This window comes from Anolis sagrei, chromosome 11 (assembly GCF_037176765.1).
Source record: "Anolis sagrei isolate rAnoSag1 chromosome 11, rAnoSag1.mat, whole genome shotgun sequence".
NCBI classification, from domain to species: Eukaryota; Metazoa; Chordata; class Lepidosauria; order Squamata; family Dactyloidae; genus Anolis; species Anolis sagrei.
In genome coordinates, this window is record NC_090031.1 from 11,805,084 (window position 1) to 11,826,669 (window position 21,586).

The 21,586-nt window shown below is 45.1% G+C and overlaps 1 protein-coding gene and 1 pseudogene across 2 annotated transcripts in view; both read right to left on the reverse strand.

The window, feature by feature from the left end:
• The window catches only part of ASTN2 (astrotactin 2), a 796,374-nt gene that overhangs the window by 622,420 nt on the left and 152,368 nt on the right, over window positions 1-21,586 (reverse strand). The window lies entirely within an intron of this gene.
• Window positions 11,645-11,821, reverse strand: LOC137097695 (U2 spliceosomal RNA; annotated as a pseudogene).

Here is a 21,586-nt window from a genome sequence, read left to right on the forward strand (position 1 = left end):
CTACTTTCAATCTGTTTTTTTTTTTTTAAAATACATGGCATCATGAACAGGAGCCATTGAGAACAGGACAGGTTTAAGCTTTGAGTTCCTCTCAGCTGCAATTCTTGGTGACGCAAAGAAGACAGGCATTAAAGGAGACTTTTGAGAATCACAGTATGCAGACATCCTCTCATTTTGAACTGAATTTGGGGGGGATATATCTTGTAGCAGATATAAACTTGAACGTAGTTCTTAAAGCGCAGAAACCTGAGCAACTCTCCTTTACAGATTTCCCCCCATCCTTCCTTATTTATTTTACTACTAGTCATCCCCTGCCACGAATTGCTGTGGCCCATTCTGGGTATATGTGTCCAATTCTGGGCCCATTCTGGGAATATTGTGTCCAATTCTGGGCATCACAATTCAAGAGAGATATTGACAAGCTGGAATGTGTCCAGAGGAGGGCGACTAAAATGATCAAGGGTCTGGAGAACAAGCCCTATGAGGAGCGGCTTAAGGAGCTGGGCATGTTTAGCCGGAAGAAGAGAAGGCTCAGAGGAGATATGATAGCCATGTATAAATATGTGAGAGGAAGCCACAGGGAGGAGGGAGCAAGCTTGTTTTCTGCTTCCCTGGAGACGAGGAGACGAAACAATGGCTTCAAACTACAAGAAAGGAAATTCCATCTGAACATGAGGAAGAACTTCCTGACTGTGAGAGCCGTTCAGCAGTGGAACTCTCTGCCCCGGAGTGTGGTGGAGGCTCCTTCTTTGGAAGCTTTTAAACAGAGGCTGGATGGCCATCTGTCAGGGGTGCTTTGAATGCAATATGCCTGCTTCTTGGCAGGGGGTTGGACTGGATGGCCCATGAGGTCCCTTCCAACTCTTTGATTCTAGAATTCTATGATTCTATACCACTCTGGCGGAAAGGTGATGGTGCTCCATGTAGTCATACCAGCTCTTTGGCTTGGAAATGGAGATAAGCACCAATCCCCAGAGTCGGACACGACTGGACTTAATGTCAGAGGAAATCCTTTACCTTATATATTTGTGTATATATGTGTGTTTGCGTATATCTGTGGTTTTGCACCTGCGTTGTAATGTATTATTATTTATTTTTTGGCTTTTTAAGCCTCATCTTGTGTGTTTTTCAGTGTTTGTATGAGTGATGGTCACTCGTTGGCCTGATAGGTGTGTTGTGTCCAAATTTGGTGTCAATTCGTCCAGTGGGTTTTGAGTTATGTTAATCCCACAAGCTAACATTACATTTTTATTTATATAAATATGTATACCCCGCCCTTCTCACCCAGAAGCATTTCCATCTCCTTCACCTCTTCTTTCTCTCCTTCTCTTCTTCCTCTTGTTATTTTTCTACTTCTTTTGGAAGTATATACTTCTGTAGTGTATATTCTTGGAAACAGCAACCTTCCCAAGTCTCCACTAGTTATTTGTTATGTACATAATTGCTTATTGTATTATATGTGTGTATATAATACTCTATTGTATTATATGTGTTTATATAAACTCTATGTTGTGGGAAGGGCTGCAGACCATTTGATCAGAACTGAGCATGTTCAGGATTCTGACTCCAGTGTGCTGGAAGAAGCAAAGACTACCAACATTGAAGCGATGCTCCTCTGCCATCAACTCCGCTGGACCGGCCACATTGTCTGAATGCCCGATCACCATCTCCCAAAGCAGTTGCTCTACTCTGAACTCAAGAACGAAAAATTGAATGTTGGCGTACAGGAAAAGAGATTTAAAGATGAGCTTAAAACCAACCTTAAAAACTGTGACATAGACACTGAGAACTGGGAAGCCCTGGCCCTTGTGCACTCCAGCTGGAGGTCAGCTGTGACCAGCAGTGCTGCAGAATTCGAAGACGCACGAATGGAGGGCGAAAGGGAGAAACATGCCAAGAGGAAGGCATATCAAGCCAACCCTGACGGGGATCACCTTCCATCTGGAAACCGATGTCCTCACTGTGGGAGAACATGCGGATCAAGAATAGGGCTCCACAGCCACCCACGGAACCACCACCAAGACACCACATCTGGAACACAATCATCCTCGAGCTATGAGGGATCACCTAAGTAAGTAAGTAAGTATATCTCTGAAATAAAGTAAACAGAAGCTGGGACTTCTTGGCAGTCCAAATACTAACCAGGGCTGACTATACTTAGCTTCCAAGATTAGAAGGAACCTGGTACCTTTAGGAATTAAAAATAATGTCAGTGGAGTCCAGAATTTCCTCTTCAAGAAAGATCTATTTCACTGTTTCTGAGATCTCTTATCTAAGAAATCCATACATTAGTAAGACCCACAGAATTATTGATGCATAAAACAGTGGACATTTTGAAAATATAACAGGTGGCTAATAGAATTGTGCACAGAAAGATTTTCCTTTGTTTCAGTCATTTTTTCATTGCTTTTGTTACTTTTGGGAGCACGTAACAGGAAGCCCCCGCCCGGTACAAAAATCAGCTCGACACGAAAGCAAGCGGAAGCCAATCCTAGCTTCTCACCTGCTTTTCATGAACATGCGGTATCCCATGCCTCCTTGCCTCGGAAAGAGTGTGTATGTGTGTGGTGCGCAGGCCCAGAAAGCACATGTACCTGCCTGCAGCCAAGCGCCTCCTCTAGAATAAGAATGAGAACTTCCCTGTTACCTCCTTGCCTTGGAAAGAAAGTGCATATATGACGTGCAGGCCAAGAAAGCACATGCGTCTGCCTGCAGCTGAGTGCATAGAGTAAGAATGAGAACTTGTCCCTTGCCTTGGAAACAGTGTGTGTGTGTGGCATGCAATCCCGGAAAGCACATACATCTGCCTACAGCTGAGTGCCTCCTCTAGAGTAAAAATGAGAGCTTGCCTCTTTGCCTTGGAAAGAGAGTGCATGTGTGTGTGATGTACAGGTCAAAAAAGCCCATGCACCTGCCTGCAGATGAGTGCCTCTCCTCTAGAGTAGAAACAGGTAAGATGCCACCTTAACATGCACTTGCCTGCAGCTGTTATTATTAATTATTATTAAACTTTATTTGTACCCCGCTAGCATCTCCCGAAGGATTCGATGCGGCTTACACAGGCCGAGGCCTCAACACACAACATAACAATACAATCTAAGCAAATCAAACAATTAAAAACAGAATAAAGCAAAGTAAACAACAGGCACAATACACTAAAACACAATAAAACTAGGCTGGGCCAGAAGGTGGGTACAAGATTAAAAGTGCTGATGTGACAGGAGGTGTATATAGGGCTTCCAGGGCAAGTGCGATGTGCGATGTGCAGCAATCATTGGTTCTGATAAAGTGCTTATAGGACTTGGTAGTGGAGATTTCCTAATCTGGGAAGGCGCATCGGAAAAGCCAGGTCTTCAAGTTCTTTCTGAAGACAGCCAATGTAGGGGACTGTCTAAGGTCTTTGGGGAGGGTGTTCCAGAGTCGGGGGGCCACCACGGAAAAGGCCCTGTCCCGCGTCCCCACCAAGTGCGCTTGCGACGCCGGTGGGATCACGAGCAGGGCCTCTCCAGGTGACCGAAGTGAATGTGTGGGTTCGTAGATGGAAATGCGGTCACGCAGGTAGGCTGGCCCCAAACCGTTCAGGGCTTTGTAGGTAAGCACCTGCACCTTAAATTGGGCTCGGAATATAAATGGCAGCCAGTGGAGCTCCTTGAACAGGAGGGTTGACCTCTCTCTGTAAGGGGCCCCAGTTAGCATCCTGGCTGCTGATCGTTGGACCAGTTGGAGCTTCCGAGCCGTCTTCAAGGGCAGCCCCACGTAGAGCGCATTGCAGTAATCCAATCTGGAGGTGACCAAGGCATGGACCACTCCGGCCAGATCCGCCTTCGCGAGGTACGGTCGCAGTTGGCGCATGAGTCTCAATTGTGCGAAAGCCCTCCCAGACACCGCCGACGCCTGAGCCTCAAGCATGAGCGTTGAATCCAAGAGGACTCCCAAACTGCGGAACTGTGACTTCAGGGGGAGTGTAACCCTGTCCAGCACAGGTTGCCACCCTATACCCCAGTCAGGTTTGCGATCGACCAGGAGGACCTCTGTCTTGTCGGGATTGATCTTCAGCTTGTTCCTCCTCATCCAGATAGACACAGCGGCCAGGCACTCATCCAGCACCCGAGAGGCCTCCTGAGCACCTTTCCTCTAGAGTAGAAACAGGTATGCCACCTTAACATGCACTTGCCTGCAGCTGAGCGCCTCTCCTCTAGAGCAGAAACAGCTTCAATGCCTAAAATGACAGGAAGGGAAGCCTGAGAAGCCCCCTCTCTCATAATGGGCTGGTTTAAAACTGATCTTTTGGCACCTCAGAACGAAAACAGATATCTGCCCTCCTGATTTCAGGGGGCTTTAAAAAAAAACAGATTAGGGCTCCACCAAAAGCTTGGACACGAAATGCGTCAAGGTTTACCTGGAGTGCACAAGCCTATCATTTAGCCAAAAAGAAAATGGTGAACAGTACATTTGAGTAAATACGTTAGTTTAGGATGGGGATATCTGAAAGGCCACTTGTTTTGCTATTTCAAAGTTGTTACTTGAAGCCCCCCCCCCCCAAGAAAAATGAGAAGGGTTGAGGCATTTTAACGTTGCTCAGAATTTGGTGATCATTTGTCTCCCTTTTTGAAGATCGTTGTTAAGATAATGCCTCCTGGGCCTTGGCTGAAAGACAGCACTAAAATATTTAGGTAAGTAATATAGTGGCAGTGCAAAGGCATTTACCAGAAATGCCTGTCTTGGAAAGGTCCTGAAGTGAATGGAAGACATCTCATTTTCGCCAGGAAGAAATTTGCAAGGCAGGCCCACCACACACTCCAGAAACAATGCCTTCAGGCAAGTAGCAAAAGAGCCTTTGAAGGTCTCGATCATTGTAACCAGCGGGAAGGAGCTGCTTTGAACACAGGTTTTTATCTTCTTCAAGGCATTCCACAAGATTATTATTTAATTAAAAGCTAGCATGTTTGCATCTTTGTCTTCTTTTTCAAACAGAAGTTTGGTTTAATTAAGTTGATTTGGAGAGCTCCTTCCCGGGAAAGCGGAAGGGGCAAAAGATGACACCAAAGAGGACAAAGAGGAGATGAGGATTGTGCCTACACTGTAGAATTGATGCAGTTCAACGCTGCTTTAATACTAGGGAGCCATAGGAGTTGTAGTTTAGGATGTTCAAGACCCTGTAAAACTACAATCCCGATGAGCCATCACAGTTAAAAGTGGAGTCAAACTGCATTAGTCCTTCACCGCCGATGCACCCAACGTCTCTACCTCCAAGCCAAGGCAGAGTCATGCTCCCATCGCCATCACCAGCAAAAGCCTGGGAGGAAGGACTTTTTGCCCTCTTTCCTTTCCTACGGCAGAGGCTTCGCGAGGTTATGAATTATTGAACGAGGAACTGTCTCTTCCATTTAGCAAGAGGATGATAGAATGGAAATGCGGGTTTCGGAAGGTGACTGTCCCCCGAGCGGCAGGCGCTGTGTATGCAGAACGACAACCAGGATGCCCTTCCCAAGCCAAAGAATATGACCAGGAGGGAAGAAACGAGACAAGTTAGTCATCAATGCCGGCTCAGCTGCTGTTAACTGTCCATCAGCACAAAACACCTGGGACCACAGCGAGCCTGGACCCACAACCCTGGCTGTGATGCAGTGCAAAAACAGGTGTAGCTCACCTCTGTAGTACATGTACGAGAGATTGGGGATTCCCGGGTTTGGTCTCCAATGGCTGGAAATATGGGAAAGGACCAAGAATGAGAGGCTAGGTTGTCATTCCCTGTCTGTAAACTTATCTATCCAAACGCATCTATGAACCCACCAAGAAATTGAGATCATCAGAGGAGGCCCTGCTCTCGATCCCGCCTGCTTCGCAAGCACATATTGACAGGGATGAGAGACAGGGCCTTCTCTGTGGTGGCCCCTTGGCTGTGGAAATCCCTGCCTAGGGGTATTAGATTTGCAGTCCTTGCCACATCAAGTCTCCATAGTCTGTTTCAACTAACTTCTAAAAGCATACATCTGTTTCTACTAAAGTCTCTAAGCTGAACTGTTTCTAAAATGGAGCCTGAGTCCTGAACATGCCCAGTCCTGATCACATGGTCTGCAGCCCTTGCCATATCAAGTCTCCATAGTCTGTTTAAACTAACTTCTAAAAGCATACATCTGTTACTACTAAAGTCTCTAAGCTGAACTGTTTCTAAAATGGAGTCTGAGTCCTGAAAATGCCCAGTCCTGATTACATGGTCTGCAGCCCTTGCCACATCAAGTCTCCATAGTCTGTTTAAACTAACTTCTAAAAGCACACATCTGTTACTACTAAAGTCTCTAAGTGGAACTGCTTCTAAAATGGAGTCTGAGTCCTGAACATGCCCAGTCCTGATCACATGGTCTGCAGCCCTTGCCACATCAAGTCTCCATAGTCTGTTTAAACTAACTTCTAAAAGCACACATCTGTTACTACTAAAGTCTCTAAGTGGAACTGCTTCTAAAATGGAGTCTGAGTCCTGAACATGCCCAGTCCTGATCACATGGTCTGCAGCCCTTGGCACATCAAGTCTCCGTTGTCTGTTTCAACTAACTTCTAAAAGCATACATCTGTTTCTACTAAAGTCTCTAAGCTGAACTGTTTCTAAAATGGAGTCTGAGTCCTGAACATGCCCAGCCCTGATCCCATGGTCTGCAGCCCTTGCCACATCAAGTCTCCGTAGTCTGTTTCAACTAGCTTCTAAAAGCATACATCTGTTACTACTAAAGTCTCTAAGCTGAACTGTTTCTAAAATGGAGTCTGGGTCCTGAACATGCCCAGTCCTGATCACATGGTCTGCAGCCTTTGCCACATCAAGTCTCCATAGTCTGTTTCAACTAACTTCTAAAAGCATAAATCTGTTACTACTAAAGGCTCTAAGCTGAACTGTTTCTAAAATGGAGTCTGAGTCCTGAGCATGCCCTGTCCTGATCACATGGTCTGCAGCCTTTGCCACATCAAGTCTCCGTAGTCTGTTTCAACTAACTTCTAAAAGCATATATCTGTTACTACTAAAGGCTCTAAGCTGAACTGTTTCTAAAATGGAGTCTGAGTCCTGAACATGCCCAGTCCTAATCACATGGTCTGGAGCCTTTGCCACATCAAGTCTCCGTAGTCTGTTTCAACTAACTTCTAAAAGCATAAATCTGTTACTACTAAAGGCTCTAAGCTGAACTGTTTCTAAAATGGAGTCTGAGTCCTGAGCATGCCCAGTCCTAATCACATGGTCTGCAGCCTTTGCCACATCAAGTCTCCATAGTCTGTTTCAACTAACTTCTAAAAGCATAAATCTGTTACTACTAAAGGCTCTAAGCTGAACTGTTTCTAAAATGGAGTCTGAGTCCTGAAAATGCCCAGTCCTGATCACATGGTCTGCATCCCTTGCCACAACAAGTCTCTGTAGTCTGTTTCATCCAACTTCTAAAAGCATACATCTGTTTCTGCTAAAGTCTCTAAGCTGAACTGTTTCTAAAATGGAGTCTGAGTCCTTGACATGCCCAGTCCTGATCACATGGTCTGCAGCCCTTGCCACATCAAGTCTCCGTAATCTGTTCCAACTTCTAAAAGCATACATCTGTTTCTGCTAAAGTCTCTAAGCTGAACTGTTTCTAAAATGGAGTCCGAGTCCTGAAAATGCCCAGTCCTGCAACCCTTGCCACATCAAAGAGTTGAGGTAAAATTGCAAACAATACAAACATATACAATTCAGTAAGTAATTTGAATTATACACATAACAAACAACTAATGGAGGCTTGAGAAGGTTGTTAATTCCAACACAAACTGACTGTTTTGCTCATTTTCGGACTCCTACCACTCACAGCAACATTGGCTTTATGATATTAGACACTATTTTGTTGTCGTTCATTCTTGCCGTTAGGCCAATCAAATCAGAACTTAATTCAAAACTTTCCTATAGCTATTGCCAAAAAAAGAAAAAGTGGAAGTCATTTCAAGGTCATCTAATGGTCTTGGAAAATCGGGTAGAGTTTGAAATTGCCAGGCGCTTACCGAAATGAAAGCAGGCTGGGAAAAAGAAATGGCATTTCGCTCATACTGGGGTAATGAAGGTGAAGCAAACAGACAGCAGAAGCAGCCGAAGAGGAAGCAACGGGGGCTGTTTCCTTCCAACCGGGAGAGATTGGCAAAGCCCGCGACACAAACCTTTACTGAATCTACCCATATTTGAGACTTGAGAGATGCCACACTAATAACAATCCCAAAGAGCAACCCGTTAAATTTCAGCTTTCCCAACGGAAGCTGAAATTGGCACTCCGAGGAAAACACAGTCCGTGTGCATGTACCTTTAACGTGTTCCCCATTTTGTTGTGTCTGTTCAATACTCTGAGACCGAGATTCAAATTATAGCCTAGAACCTGGAAGCAGAGGATATGGCATAAAATGTGGATGTCAAAAGACCCAAAATTGCATTTTTTCACTTATTTGTGGGTGTGTGATGGTACAATGGGTTAAAACCTTGTGTTGCTGAACTGCTGATCTTCATGAAACCGCTGGGAGAGGTCATCCGGAGTTTTGGAGTTGGCTGACACGCAACTCTACTACTCTTTTCCACCTAATTCCAAGGAAGCCCCTCGGGTACTGGGCGAGTGCCTGGCCTCTGTGGCTGTCTGGATGAGGAGGAACAGGCTGAAGATTAATCCCGACAAGACAGAGGTCCTCTTGGTAGATCAGAAACCAGATCGGGGTATAGGGTGGCAACCTGTGTTGGACGGGGTTGCACTTCCCCTGAAGTCACAGGTCCGCAGTTTGGGTGTCCTCCTGGACTCATCACTTACGCTTGAAGCTCAGGCGTCGGCAGTAGCCGGGAAGGCCTTTGCACAATTAAGACTCGTGTGCCAACTGTGACCGTACCTCATGAAGGCGGATCTGGCCAGAGTAGTCCATGCCTTAGTCACCTCCAGATTGGACTACTGCAATGCACTCTACGTGGGGCTACCCTTGAAAACAGCCCAGAAATTTCAATTGGTTCAACGAGCGGCAGCCAGGTTGTTAACTGGAGCTGCTTATAAGGAGCGGTCAACCCTTCTGTTTAAGGAGCTCCATTGGCTGCCGGTCATTTACCGGTCCTAATTCAAGGTGCAGGTGCTTACCTACAAAGTCCTAAACCAGTGTTTCTCAACCTGGGGGTCAGGACCCCTGGAGGGATCGCGAAGGAGTGTCAGAGGGGTCGCCAAGGACCATCAGAAAACACAGTATTTTATGTTGGTCATGGGGGTCTCTGTGTGGTAAGTTTGGCCCAATTCTATCATTGTTGGGGTTCAGAATGCTCCTTGATTGTAGGTGAACTATAAATTCCAGCAAGTACAACTCCCAAATCTCAAGGTCTATTTTCCCAAAACCCCACAAGTGTTCAGATTTGGGCATATGGAGTATCCGTGCCAAGTTTGGTCCAAATCCATTATTGTTGGAGTCTAGAGTGCTCTCTGGATGTAGGCGAACTTCAACTCGCAAACTCAAGGTCAGTGCCCAACCAAACCCTTCCAGTATTTTCTGTTGGTCATGGGAGTTCTGTGTGCCAACTTTGGTTCAATTCCATTGTTGGTGGGGTTCAGAATGCTCTTTGTTTGCAGGTTAACTATAAATCCCAGCAACTACAACTCCCAAATGGCAAAATCAATCCCCTAGCCAACCCCACCAGTATTCAAATTTGGGCGTATCGGGTATTTGTGCCAAATTTGCTCCAGTGAATGAAAATACATCCTGCAAATCATTATTTACCTGGCAATTCATAATGTTAGGGTTATGGTTGGGGGTCACCACAACATGAGGAACTGTATTAAGGGGTCACGGCATTAGGAAGGTTGAGAACCACTGCCCTAAATAGTTTGGGACCCGCCTACCTGCGTGACCGCATCTCTGTGTACGAACCCATACAATCTCTTCGATCATCTGGAGAGGCCCTGCTCGCTCTCCCACCACCATTGCAAGCGCGATTGGTGGGGACGAGGGAGAGAGCCTTCTCGGTGGTGGCCCCTCGACTCTGGAACTCTCTTCCCAAGGACATTAGGCATGCCCCAACTTGGGCAGTCTTTAGGAGGAGCCTGAAAACGTGGTTGTTTCAGTGTGCCTTCCCAGAATAAGGAGACTCCCAGCAATAAGTCCCTAAACGCACTTTATTAGTGATCTAAGATTGTCTGCACATTTCCTCCCTCTCCAAAACTTCTATCCCAGTTATATGTCACCTTGTCATGCCCAGAATTATTTTTTTTAATTTTAATGATTACATTTGGCCCAGCCATAGGTTTTTAAATGTGCTGTGTTATTGTAAATGTTTATTGCTTATTTTTTGCTTATGAGTTTATTTATTGTTTTGTATTACTGTTGCTATTGTTTACTGTTGTATTGTGGGCTCGGTCTTATGTAAGCCGCTCTGAGTCCCTTGGGGAGATGGTAGCGGGGTACAAATAGAGTATTATTATTATTATTATCTGAAGGTCAGCAGTTTGAATCCACTCCTGCTGTTAGTCCATCTCCTGCCAACCTAGCAGTTCAAAAATATGCAAATGTGAGTAGATAAATAGGTATCGCTTTGGTGGGAAAAACACGACTCCCCAAGTAGTCATGCCGGTCACACGACCAAGAGGTAACAACGTAGGCTCCTTGGCTTGGAAACTGAGAACAGCACTTCCCCAAAGCCAGATATGAGCACTGGCTCCAAAGCCGGAAATGAAAGGAGAAGCCTTTGACTTTGTTTATGTTTGTGTGTATCACTCTATTGTAATGTTTGCCAGTATCTGTTTACATTGAAATCTGCTCTGAGTCGCCATGGGGAAAAGGGTGGAATAAAGTGTCATTATTATTATTGGGTTGTTGTATGTCTCACAACCTTTGAGGATGCCTCACAACCTCACAACCTCTGAGGATGCTTGCTGTAGATGCAGGCAAAATGTCAGGAGAGAATGCCTCTAGAACATGGCCATATAGCCCGAAAAAACCTACCACAACCCAGTGATTCCAGCCATGAAAGCCTGCAACAATATATTATTATTATTATTAGTAGTAGTAGTAGTAGTAGTAATAGTAATAGTAGTAGTGGTTGTGGTTGTTTTCACAGTCCGCAGTATCCGTAGGACTCTTCTCCAGCTTAAAGAGTAACATACGTATCATTGACCGCTACAAAAATTACTTGATAACACTATGTAACTCTATTTTTATTCCTGGGTTATAAATGTCATTTCCTATTTAATTCCATCATAAAAACAGGGAAAAGGTTTATTAAACTGCAACAACTTTGTCTTTGTAGGACATCTTGCAGCACATTTTTCAATGCATATCTCATCATCGCGTCTCAACCAATTCGACCTAGTTTGTGGTAGCCACAAAAACAAAGTTTCTGGAGCAGAACGACTACTTTCAAAGTAACAACTGCACAATTAAACAGGAAACAAAACTGTCAAACCAAGAACAGATGTTTTTTCCAGATTGTGTTACACGGTGTAATTTCAGTATAGTTTACTCCAAGATGCTGAAGATGGGAAAAGCCTACATGTACCTCTATCTACGTACAATTGTCTGTCTTGTAAGTATATAAATGGCATTGAACGTTTGCCTTATATGTATTCTGTGATCCACCCTGGTGCTGCTGCAAGTTAAACCACTGAGCTGCTGAACTTGCTGACTGAAAGATCAATGGTTAAAATCCGGGGAACGGGGTGAGCTCCTGCTCTTAGCCCCAGCTTCTACCAGCCAAGCAGTTCAAAAACATGCCATTTAATATAGAGTTCTCAAATAGAGAACATATCAGATATTAAACTGATAAGAACAGATACTACACTTGATCTTAGCCAAAAGGCCGAGAAGCAAATGTGAGTAGATTGAAAGGTACCCCTTCTGTGGGAAGGTAATGGCGCTCCATGCAGTCATGCCTGCCACATGACCTTGGAGTTGTCTATAGACAACACCGGCTCTTTAGCTTAGAAATGGAGGTGAGCACCACCCCTCAAAGTCAGATACGACTAGACTCATGTAGGCCGCCCCTAGTCCCCTTTGGGGAGATGGTAGTGGAATATAAATAAAGATTATTATTATTATTATTATTATTATTATTATTATTATTAACGTCAGGGGAAACTTTTACCTTTACTTTTCAGCCCTGAGCTTTTTTTTGTTGAGTTCCAGGGCCAGAGAAGCAGATGGCGGAAACAGAAGAACGGCCTGCCTCAGGGGAGCGTGCTTGCTCCATCCATGTTCACCATTTACACAAATGACCAGCCACTGCCAGAAGGGACAGAGAGTTTCATCTATGCTGATGATCGTGCCATCACTGCTCAAGCAGGGAGCTTTGAGATGGTTGAACAGAAGCTCTCCAAAGCTCTAGGTGCTCTTACTGCCTATTACAGGGAAAACCAACCGATCCCTAATCCATCTAAAACACATAGAATCATAGAATCATAGAATCAAAGAGTTGGAAGAGACCTCAAGGGCCATCCAGTCCAACCCCCTGCCAAGAAGCAGGAATATTGCATTCAAATCACCCCTGACAAATGGCCATCCAGCCTCTGCTTAAAAGCTTCCAAAGAAGGAGCCTCCACCACACTCCGGGGCAGAGAGTTCCACTGCTGAACGGCTCTCACAGTCAGGAAGTTCTTCCTCATGTTCAGATGGAATCTCCTCTCTTGTAGTTTGAAGCCATTGTTCCGCGTCCTAGTCTCCAAGGAAGCAGAAAACAAGCTTGCTCCCTCCTCCCTGTGGCTTCCTCTCACATATTTATACATGGCTATCATATCTCATCTCAGCCTTCTCTTCTTCAGGCTAAACATGCCCAGTTCCCTAAGCCGCTCCTCATAGGGCTTGTTCTCCAGACCCTTGATCATTTTAGTCGCCCTCCTCTGGACACATTCCAGCTTGTCAATATCTCTCTTGAATTGTGGTGCCCAGAATTGGACACAATATTCCAGGTGTGGTCTAACCAAAGCAGAATAGAGGGGTAGCATTACTTCCTTAGATCTAGACACTATGCTCCTATTGATGCAGGCCAAAATCCCATACATGTGCCTTTCACCTTAAGAAGAGACAAGCATCCCGAGCTCTGAGGATGACCTGGGAAGGAATCCCACTGGAGCATTGCAACACACCCAAATACCTGGGAGTCACTCTGGACCGTGCTCTGACCTACAAGAAGCACTGCCTGAATATCAAGCAAAAAGTCGGCAATAAAAACAATATCATATGAAAGCTGACTGGCACAACCTGGGGATCACAACCAGACACAGTGAAGACATCTGCCCTTGCGCTATGCTACTCTGCTGCTGAGTACGCATGCCCAGTGTGGAACACATCTCACCACACTAAAACAGTGTATGTGGCTATTAATGAGACATACTGCATTATCACGGGGTGTCTGCGCCCTACACTACTGGAGAAATTACACTACTTAGCCGGTATTGCACCACCTGACATCTGCCAGGAAGTAGCAGCCAATAGTAAAAGGACCAAGGCAGTGACATCTCCAGCTCATCCTCTGTTTGGGTATCAACCAGCATGTCAATGACTTAAATCAAGAAATAGTTTTCTTAGATCTACAGAGACACTCGCTGGAACACCTCAGCAAGCGAGAGTCTAAAAGTGGCAGGCTCAAACCCAGCACCTCAATCCGTGGGTGATACCAGATGAGAGACTGGGCACACAGAAGACTGGGTGATTTGGAAGGCGCGGAACAGACTGTGCTCTGACACCACGAGATGGAGAGCCAATCTTAAGAAATGGGGCTACAAAGTGGAATCCACGACATGCGAGTGTGGAGAAGAGTAAACCACTGACCACCTGCTGCAATGCACCCTGAGCCCTGCCACATGCACGATGGAGGACCTTCTTGCGGCAACACCAGAGGCACTCCAAGTGGCCAGATACGGGTCAAAGGAGATTTAATCAGCTACCAAGTTTGCAACATTTGTGCTTGTTTTATCTGTTTGTTTGTTTTGTTCTGTTAGAAATGTAATACAATGGTATGGCTGATGACATGATAAATAAATAAATAAATAAATAAATAAATAATCCGCCCTGAGTTCCCTTCAGGGTGAGAAGGGCGGAATATAAATACTATAAATGATAAATAAACAAACGAATATTACATCCCATGCTATACCATGCCATAACCTCTGTATTGACTTGATATTGAAATACAGTAATTAGAAGCCAATTAAGGCAAATAAAGAAAAATTAACTTAATGTAATATTTCCACCAAAATTGATTTTATTTATTTTTCTATTTATAATATGATAAGTTTATTTATTTATAATATGATAAGCCCCCAGTGGTGCAGTGGGTTAAACCCCTATGCCGGCAGGACTGAAGACTGACAGGTCGCAGGTTCAAATCCGGGGAGAGCGCGGATGAGCTCCCTCTATCAGCCCCAGCTCCTCATGCAGGGACATGAGAGAAGCTTTCCATAAGGATGTTAAAACATCACAACATCTGGGTGTCCTCTGGGCAACATCCTTCCAGATGGCCAATTCTCTCACACCAGAAGCGACTTGCAGTTTCTCAAGTTGCTGCTGACACGACCAAAAAAACCTTTTTGCTGGTTTCTTGAGAGTTTGGGTTGCTTGCATTCTAGTTAATACAGAGGCTAATGTATTTCTCTAATTCGTTTTAGAGACCTGGGATGGACTGCTGATCTCTCACCTCCTCTCCATTTCTCCTGCCTCCTTCTCACCACTGTTTGGTTTGAGATTTGATTGCTCATCAAAACCACCTCCTCCTTTCTCCTCCTCTCTCGTGTGCATCTAATTTATCCGAAGAGATCAAGGACTAAAGATTTTGTCTCAACTGTAAACAATGATGCTTTTAATTATGGTGGTGGGGGGGAAATAACATGCTCGGGAGCATACTAATTGCCAGGGTGAGGGCATTGTTCCACCCCTTGCATGCTTGAATTGATTTTGACATTCTGCCTCCTTGAGGATGTCCTTTCGTGAACACAAAATTACTATGGATGTGCGAAATGGCAAAATCCATTCTGTTTTCGTTCCATTTTCACGTATAACTGATGCCACCAATGTGATGGCTGCTAGAAAGGAGGCCTTTCCAGTGGTCAAGGAAAGTCAAGGAATGCCCTCTCTCAAAAGGCTCGCCTGACACCAACATTGTTTTCTAGTAACAGAATCATAGAATCATAGAGTTAGAAGAGACCTCATGGGCCATCCAGTCCAACCCCATTCTGCCAAGAAGCAGGAATATTGCATTCAAATCACCCCTGACAGATGGCCATCCAGCCTCTGTTTAAAAGCTTCCAAAGAAGGAGCCTCCACCACACTCCGGGGCAGAGAGTTCCACTGCTGAACGGCTCTCACAGTCAGGAAGTTCTTCCTCATGTTCAGATGGAATCTCCTCTCTTGTAGTTTGACGCCATTGTTCCGCGTCCTAGTCTCCAGGGAAGCAGAAAACAAGCCTGCAGCCAAGCGACTCCCAAAACTTGCCTTCTTGTCTTGGAAAGACAGTGCATATATGGCATGAAAGCCCAGAAAGTGCACATACCTGCCAGTACCTGCAGCTGAGTGCCTCTTACTCTAGAGCAGTGGTTCTCAACCTTTTTTTGACCAGGGTCCACGTGACCAGTGCCCATTTTGATCAGGGACCACTTGATTAGGGACCACTTTGACCAGGTTTACGGACCAGATTTTCATTTTTGTGGCCCACTATTTGGCCGCAGCCCAGAGGTTGAGAACCACTGCTCTAAAGTAAGAGATGCTCGGCTGCAAGCACTATCAGGGGCACACGCTTTCTCAGCCTGCATGCCACATGCACTACCTCTATCCAGGGAGAGTGTATGTGTGGCATGCAGGCCCAGAAAGTGTTCACACCTATCAGTACCTGCAGCCAGAGTAAGAAACAGAACTAGCCTCCTTGCCTTGGAAAGTGAGCATGTGTGTAGCATGCAGGCCCAGATTATGTGTGCCTGCAAGTACCTGCAGTTGAACATCTCCTCTAGAGTAGAAACAGGAGGCAAGAAGAAGCCTTAAAGCGTGTACCAGTAAGGGGAGCCTGGGTAGGAAGCTCCTCCGCCTTTAATGGTCTGATAGGAAATTGATCTTTTGGCACCTCCTCCTGGATTGTGGCCCCCACCGAAAGCTGGGACACAAAATGTGTTAAGGTTTATCCCAAATGCACAATGCTACTGTTAACCATATATAACCCAAACATATTATTTGTGTATTTCTCACTTGCTAAGATTTTTAAAGTGTTCTTTATATTGTCTAGTTCATGCAAAATGTGTGCCAATTCTCTGCAATAGTCTGCAGAACCCGAGGAAAAGATGGCAATGTTGTGTGCTAAATAAATCTCTTCCACTTATTTAGCCAATTGATTTTAGTAAAGAAATAAGAACAAGTAGCAGAACGGTTCTAAGCAGAATTGAGGGGGCTGGGGCCAAATAGTGGAAAAGTGAGAAAAGAACAGATTGTACAAGTCAAAGCAAGATGTAATGAGTGTTTAGCCCAGTTTTTTTTGCCAGAGGATGGGGACAAGAGGTGCGTTCTGCAGTGAAAGCAACCAAGAAGCAGCATAATGTGTGGCTGACTGAAAACCATTTCGCCATGTCTCTCCAACAATATCTTACTCTTGGGGCCAAAAGTCCATTTTCACTTCGATTCCAAAAGAACCAGGGAAACATATGAAAACGCATTTCCTCCCGTTCCCCAGAGGTGAAAAAGGATATTTCAGAGGCTAATGACTCTATGGCCTCTGCCAAGAGTGGACATGGATAACTGCTCATTTTCAAACACTTATGCCTCTGGACCTCCATCATTTTGACATGACAAATGAATCCAAAACCAGCCATTAATAAATCAACACATAGAAAAGGGCGGGGGAGGCGCAAAGTATACAGTATTCATCTCTCAAGGCAAGACTTTCCCCCTCTGCATGAAAAAAGGTTTTTCTTTCTCTTTCTTTATTGGGCAGACTGTGGTTAGAAATTCACGCGCATTTAACTGGGCTTCGGAAAGAAAGGAGCCATTGATCTTTGCACGGCAGGCATGAAATTAACCAGCGCGAGCGAAACTTTGCCAAGGCGGTGCCTTTCAGAACAAACAATAGGGACCGCTGAACTGTGACAGAAAATACAAGCAGGCTTAGGGCCGTACCTCCCGTCCCATTGCTCAGAGCATGGCAACCTGCAAGCAAACGCAGCCTATAAGGCTCATAACACATGATAGCAACATGCTATCCGAGTTCCATAAGGGGCCATTCTCCATGAAGAGTATGAGATTTCCTACAGCGCTCAAACTACTCAGATAAATAGCATACGATGAGAATACCTCTGTTGTTGTTGTTGTTGGGTTCCATCATGTTTCTGACTGATGGTGAACCTATTATGGGATTTTCTAGGACGGAGAGTGAGTGGTTTCCATGGCTGAGCAGGGAACTGGACATCCTCTCCAGAGCTTAGTTTAGCTTCCGTAGGCAATCCCTTGTTGTCTGAGTAGGATAGTATTCCAAAATCAGTGTACTGGTGGGTCGATAGGTGACTGTGGAGCCCTATTCTTGATCTGCATCTTCTCCTGCAGTGAGGGCATCGGTTTCCAGGTGGAAGGTGGTCTCGGTCTGGGTTGGTTTGATGTGCCTTCCTCTTGGCAATCCCTGTTGTCTGAGTAGGATAATCTTCCAGGGTGGGTCCGTCGGTGACTGTGGAGCCCTATTCTCGATCTGCAGCGTGTGCACCAAAAGTCACCTCTTCTCCTGACTTTCTCCTCTGCCATTGGGACCGAGAGAGAGAGAGTGAGAGAGACAGAGGTGGAGATGCCCACCTTTCCTGAAGGTAGGCACAAAAACAAAGGAGGGAGCAGAGGTAGGAGATACCTCCAGCTGCAGGGGCTCGCTCTCTCTCTCTCTCTCTCTTGGTCTCAATGGCTGAAGAGAAAGTCAGGAAAAAAGGCGACTTTTGGTGCGCACGCTGGGGTCTTCAGACACGCCTCTGGACCTGAAGCGGGCCAGGCGCGGCGGCTCTGCCCCTTGGCCCACCCGCAGATTGGGGAGAGGAGAGGAGGTGGTTGGAGTGTCGGGGGATCGGGAAAGGGAGCCGGTCATGGGGAAGGGATCAAATGCAGAGAACGATTGAGTGCCGGCTCTGCTCGCGCACCCGGTGGCCGGGTGGAGCGGGAATGAGAGGGGCTAGGCGAGGCTCAAGGGCCCGGCCCCTTTGGGAAGAGGATCACCCGGCACCGAGGCAAGAAAGCCGAGGCTCCCCCCAGACTGCTAGGGCTGTTGTGAGCTGAAGGGGCGCTCCTCAAGTGGCGGTCGAGGGGCATTTACAGAGCCGCCTCTGCACCCCTGGCAAAAAAAAGTGTTCTGCGACTGCTTACTTCGCGTAATGGACGAGCCGCCCCTGCCAGGAGATAACCGAAGGACAAATGTATGTGTAATGAGAATGCTGAGTAAAAATATAATTCCCCTCCCAAACACTCTCCAGCCAACCTCTCTTAGGTCTTCATATTATTTACGGGCTCACAGTAGTTCATTCCTTGAGAATAGTAAGAAAATGTTTTTAGGTTGGCACCATTATTTGCATGAGTGTGTGCTTAAAATGAGCGGCTCATTGTACAAATAGGAGTGCCTCCTCCAGCTACTGATTTTTAGGTCATCTTGATTTACTCGGCTCCTTGAATGCTTTCCCTGCTTCCCTTCAACATTGGCATTCTTTCCTTTGCATTGTTTGAAAAGCTTCAACCAGGTCCGGTATTTGTGACAAAAGATCTCCATTTTGTTGTGAGTGATTTCACAGACAAAATTGAATAATTCCTGCATTGAATGGGAGAGCGACCACAGCTCTTAACGGTATTCAAGTTCATGCTTCTTAAGAAGAGATGGGAAGTGGAAGACATAAGCGATACATGACTGTATTGTCTCGAGCTAGAAGTTGACATTAGAAAATGGACTGGAAAGTGATCTCATCCATTAATCTCAAGTATTTGAAGCATATTAACCATGAGATTCATTCTTCACCAAGGACAACACTTCTCCACTTTCTTATTCACTCTTATTTTAGTTAGCTATGATTTAGAACAGTGTTTCTCAACCTTCCTAATGCTGCGACCCTTTAATGTAGTTCCTCATGTTGTAGTGACCCCCAACCATAACATCATTTTCATTGCTACTTCATAACTGTAATATTGCTACTGTTGTGAATTGTAATGTAAGTATCCAATATGCAGAATGTAGGTTCATTCACTGGACCAACACGACCAATTTTGATACTGGTGGTGTTTGGGGAGGGGGGTTGATTTTGTCATTTGGGAGTTGGAGTTGCTGGGATTTATAGTTCACCTACAATCAAAGAGCATTCCGAACTCCACCAACGATGGAATTCAACCAAACTTGGCACACAAAACTCCCATGAACAACAGAAAATACTGGAAAGATTTAGTGGACATTGACCTTGAGTTTTGGAATTGTAGTTCACCTATATCCAGAGAGCACCGTGGACTCAAACAATGATAGATCTGGCACTAATATTGTGTCCAATTCTGGGCACCATAATTCAAGAGAGATATTGACAAGCTGGAATGTGTCCAGAGGAGGGCGACTAAAATGATCAAGGGTCTGGAGAACAAGCCCTATGAGGAGCGGCTTAGGGAACTGGGCATGTTTAGCCTGAAGAAGAGAAGGCTGAGAGGAGATATGATTGCCATGTATAAATATGTGAGAGGAAGCCACAGGGAGGAGGGAGCAAGCTTGTTTTCTGCTTCCTTGGAGACTAGGACGCGGAAAAATGGCTTCAAACTACAAGAGAGGAGATTCCATCTGAACATTAGGAAGAACTTCCTGACTGTGAGAGCCGTTCAGCAGTGGAACTCTCTGCCCCGGAGTGTGGTGGAGGCTCCTTCTTTGGAAGCTTTTAAGCAGAGGCTGGATGGCCATCTGTCAGGGGTGATTTGAATGCAATATTCCTGCTTCTTGGCAGGGGGTTGGACTGGATGGCCCATGAGGTCTCTTCCAACTCTTTGATTCTATGATTCTATGATTCTATGAATACTGAATATGCCCAAATGTGAACACTGGTGGAGTTTGGGGAAAACAAACCTTGACATTTGGGAGTTGTAGTTGCTTGGATTTGGAGTTCACCTATGATCAAAGAGCATTCGGAACAATTGAAACAAATGTGGCACACAGAACACCAATGACTGACAGAAAATACTGGAAGGATTTGGTGGGCAGTGACCTTGTGTTTGGGAGTTGTAGCTCACCTATATCCAGAACTCCAATGACCAACATAAAATACTGGAAGGGTTTGGTGAGCATTGACCTTGAGTTTGGGAGTTGTAGCTCACCTATATAGAGAGAGCACTATGGACACCAAGAATGATGGATCAGGACCAAACTTGGCACAAATACTCAATATGCCCAAATGTGAACACTGGTGGAGTTTGGGGAAAATAGACCTTGACATTTGGGAGTTGTAGTTGCTGGGATTTATAGTTCACCTACAATCAGAGCATTTTGAACTCCACCAATGATGGAATTGAACTGGATTTGGCACATAGGACTCCAATGACCAACAGAAAATACTGGAAGGGTTTGGAAATACTGGAAGAGTTTTGGAGTTGTAGTTCACCTATATCCAGAAAGCACTGTGGACTCAAACAATGATAGATCTGGACCAAACTTGGCATAAATACTGAATATGCCCAAATGTGAACACTGGTGGAGTTTGGGGAAAATAGAACTTGATATTAGGGAGTTGCCAATTCTGAGATTGATAGTTTACCTTCAATCAAAGAACATTCTGATCCCCACCAACAATAGAATTGAGCCAAACATCCCACACATAACACATATGCCTCCTTCCAGCCTTGCGCGATCTCCCTCGCCCGCAAGTGCACATCACACTGCCACCAATGATGGAATTGAACCAAACTTGGCACACATGACCAACAGAAAATACTTGAAAGGGTTTTGCAGGCATTGACCTTACGTTTTGGAGTTGTAGTTCACCTACATCTAGGTAGAACACTGTGGATTCAAACAATGATATATCTGGACCAAACTTTGCACAAATAGTCAATATGCCCAAATGTAGACACTGGTGGAGTTTGGGGAAAATAGACATTGACATTTGGAAGTTGTAGTTGCTGGGATTTATAGTTCACCTACAATCAGAGCATTCTGAACTCCATCAATGATGGAATTTAACCGAATTTGGTACACAGGACTCCAATGACCAACAGAAAATACTGGAAGGGTTTGTTGAGCATTGACCTTGAGTTTTGGAGTTGTAGTTCACCTACATCCAGAAAGCACTGTGGACTCAAACAATGATAGATCTGGACCAAACTTGGCACGAATACTGAATATGCCCAAATGTGAACACTGGTGGAGTTTGGGGGAAAATAGACTTTGACATTTGGGAGTTGTCGCTGCTGGGATTTATAGTTCACCTAGAATCAAAGATTGATTATAGGTGAACTATAAATCCCAGCAACTACAACTTCCAAATGACAAAATCGTAATTTTTTGAATGATGGTCACTCCTTGTGTTGTGAGATGTTTTGTTGTCAAATTTGGTGTGATTTCGTTCATTGGTTCTTTTGTTTTTAAGGTACTCATTACGCACAGAGCATTAGATTGATAGAT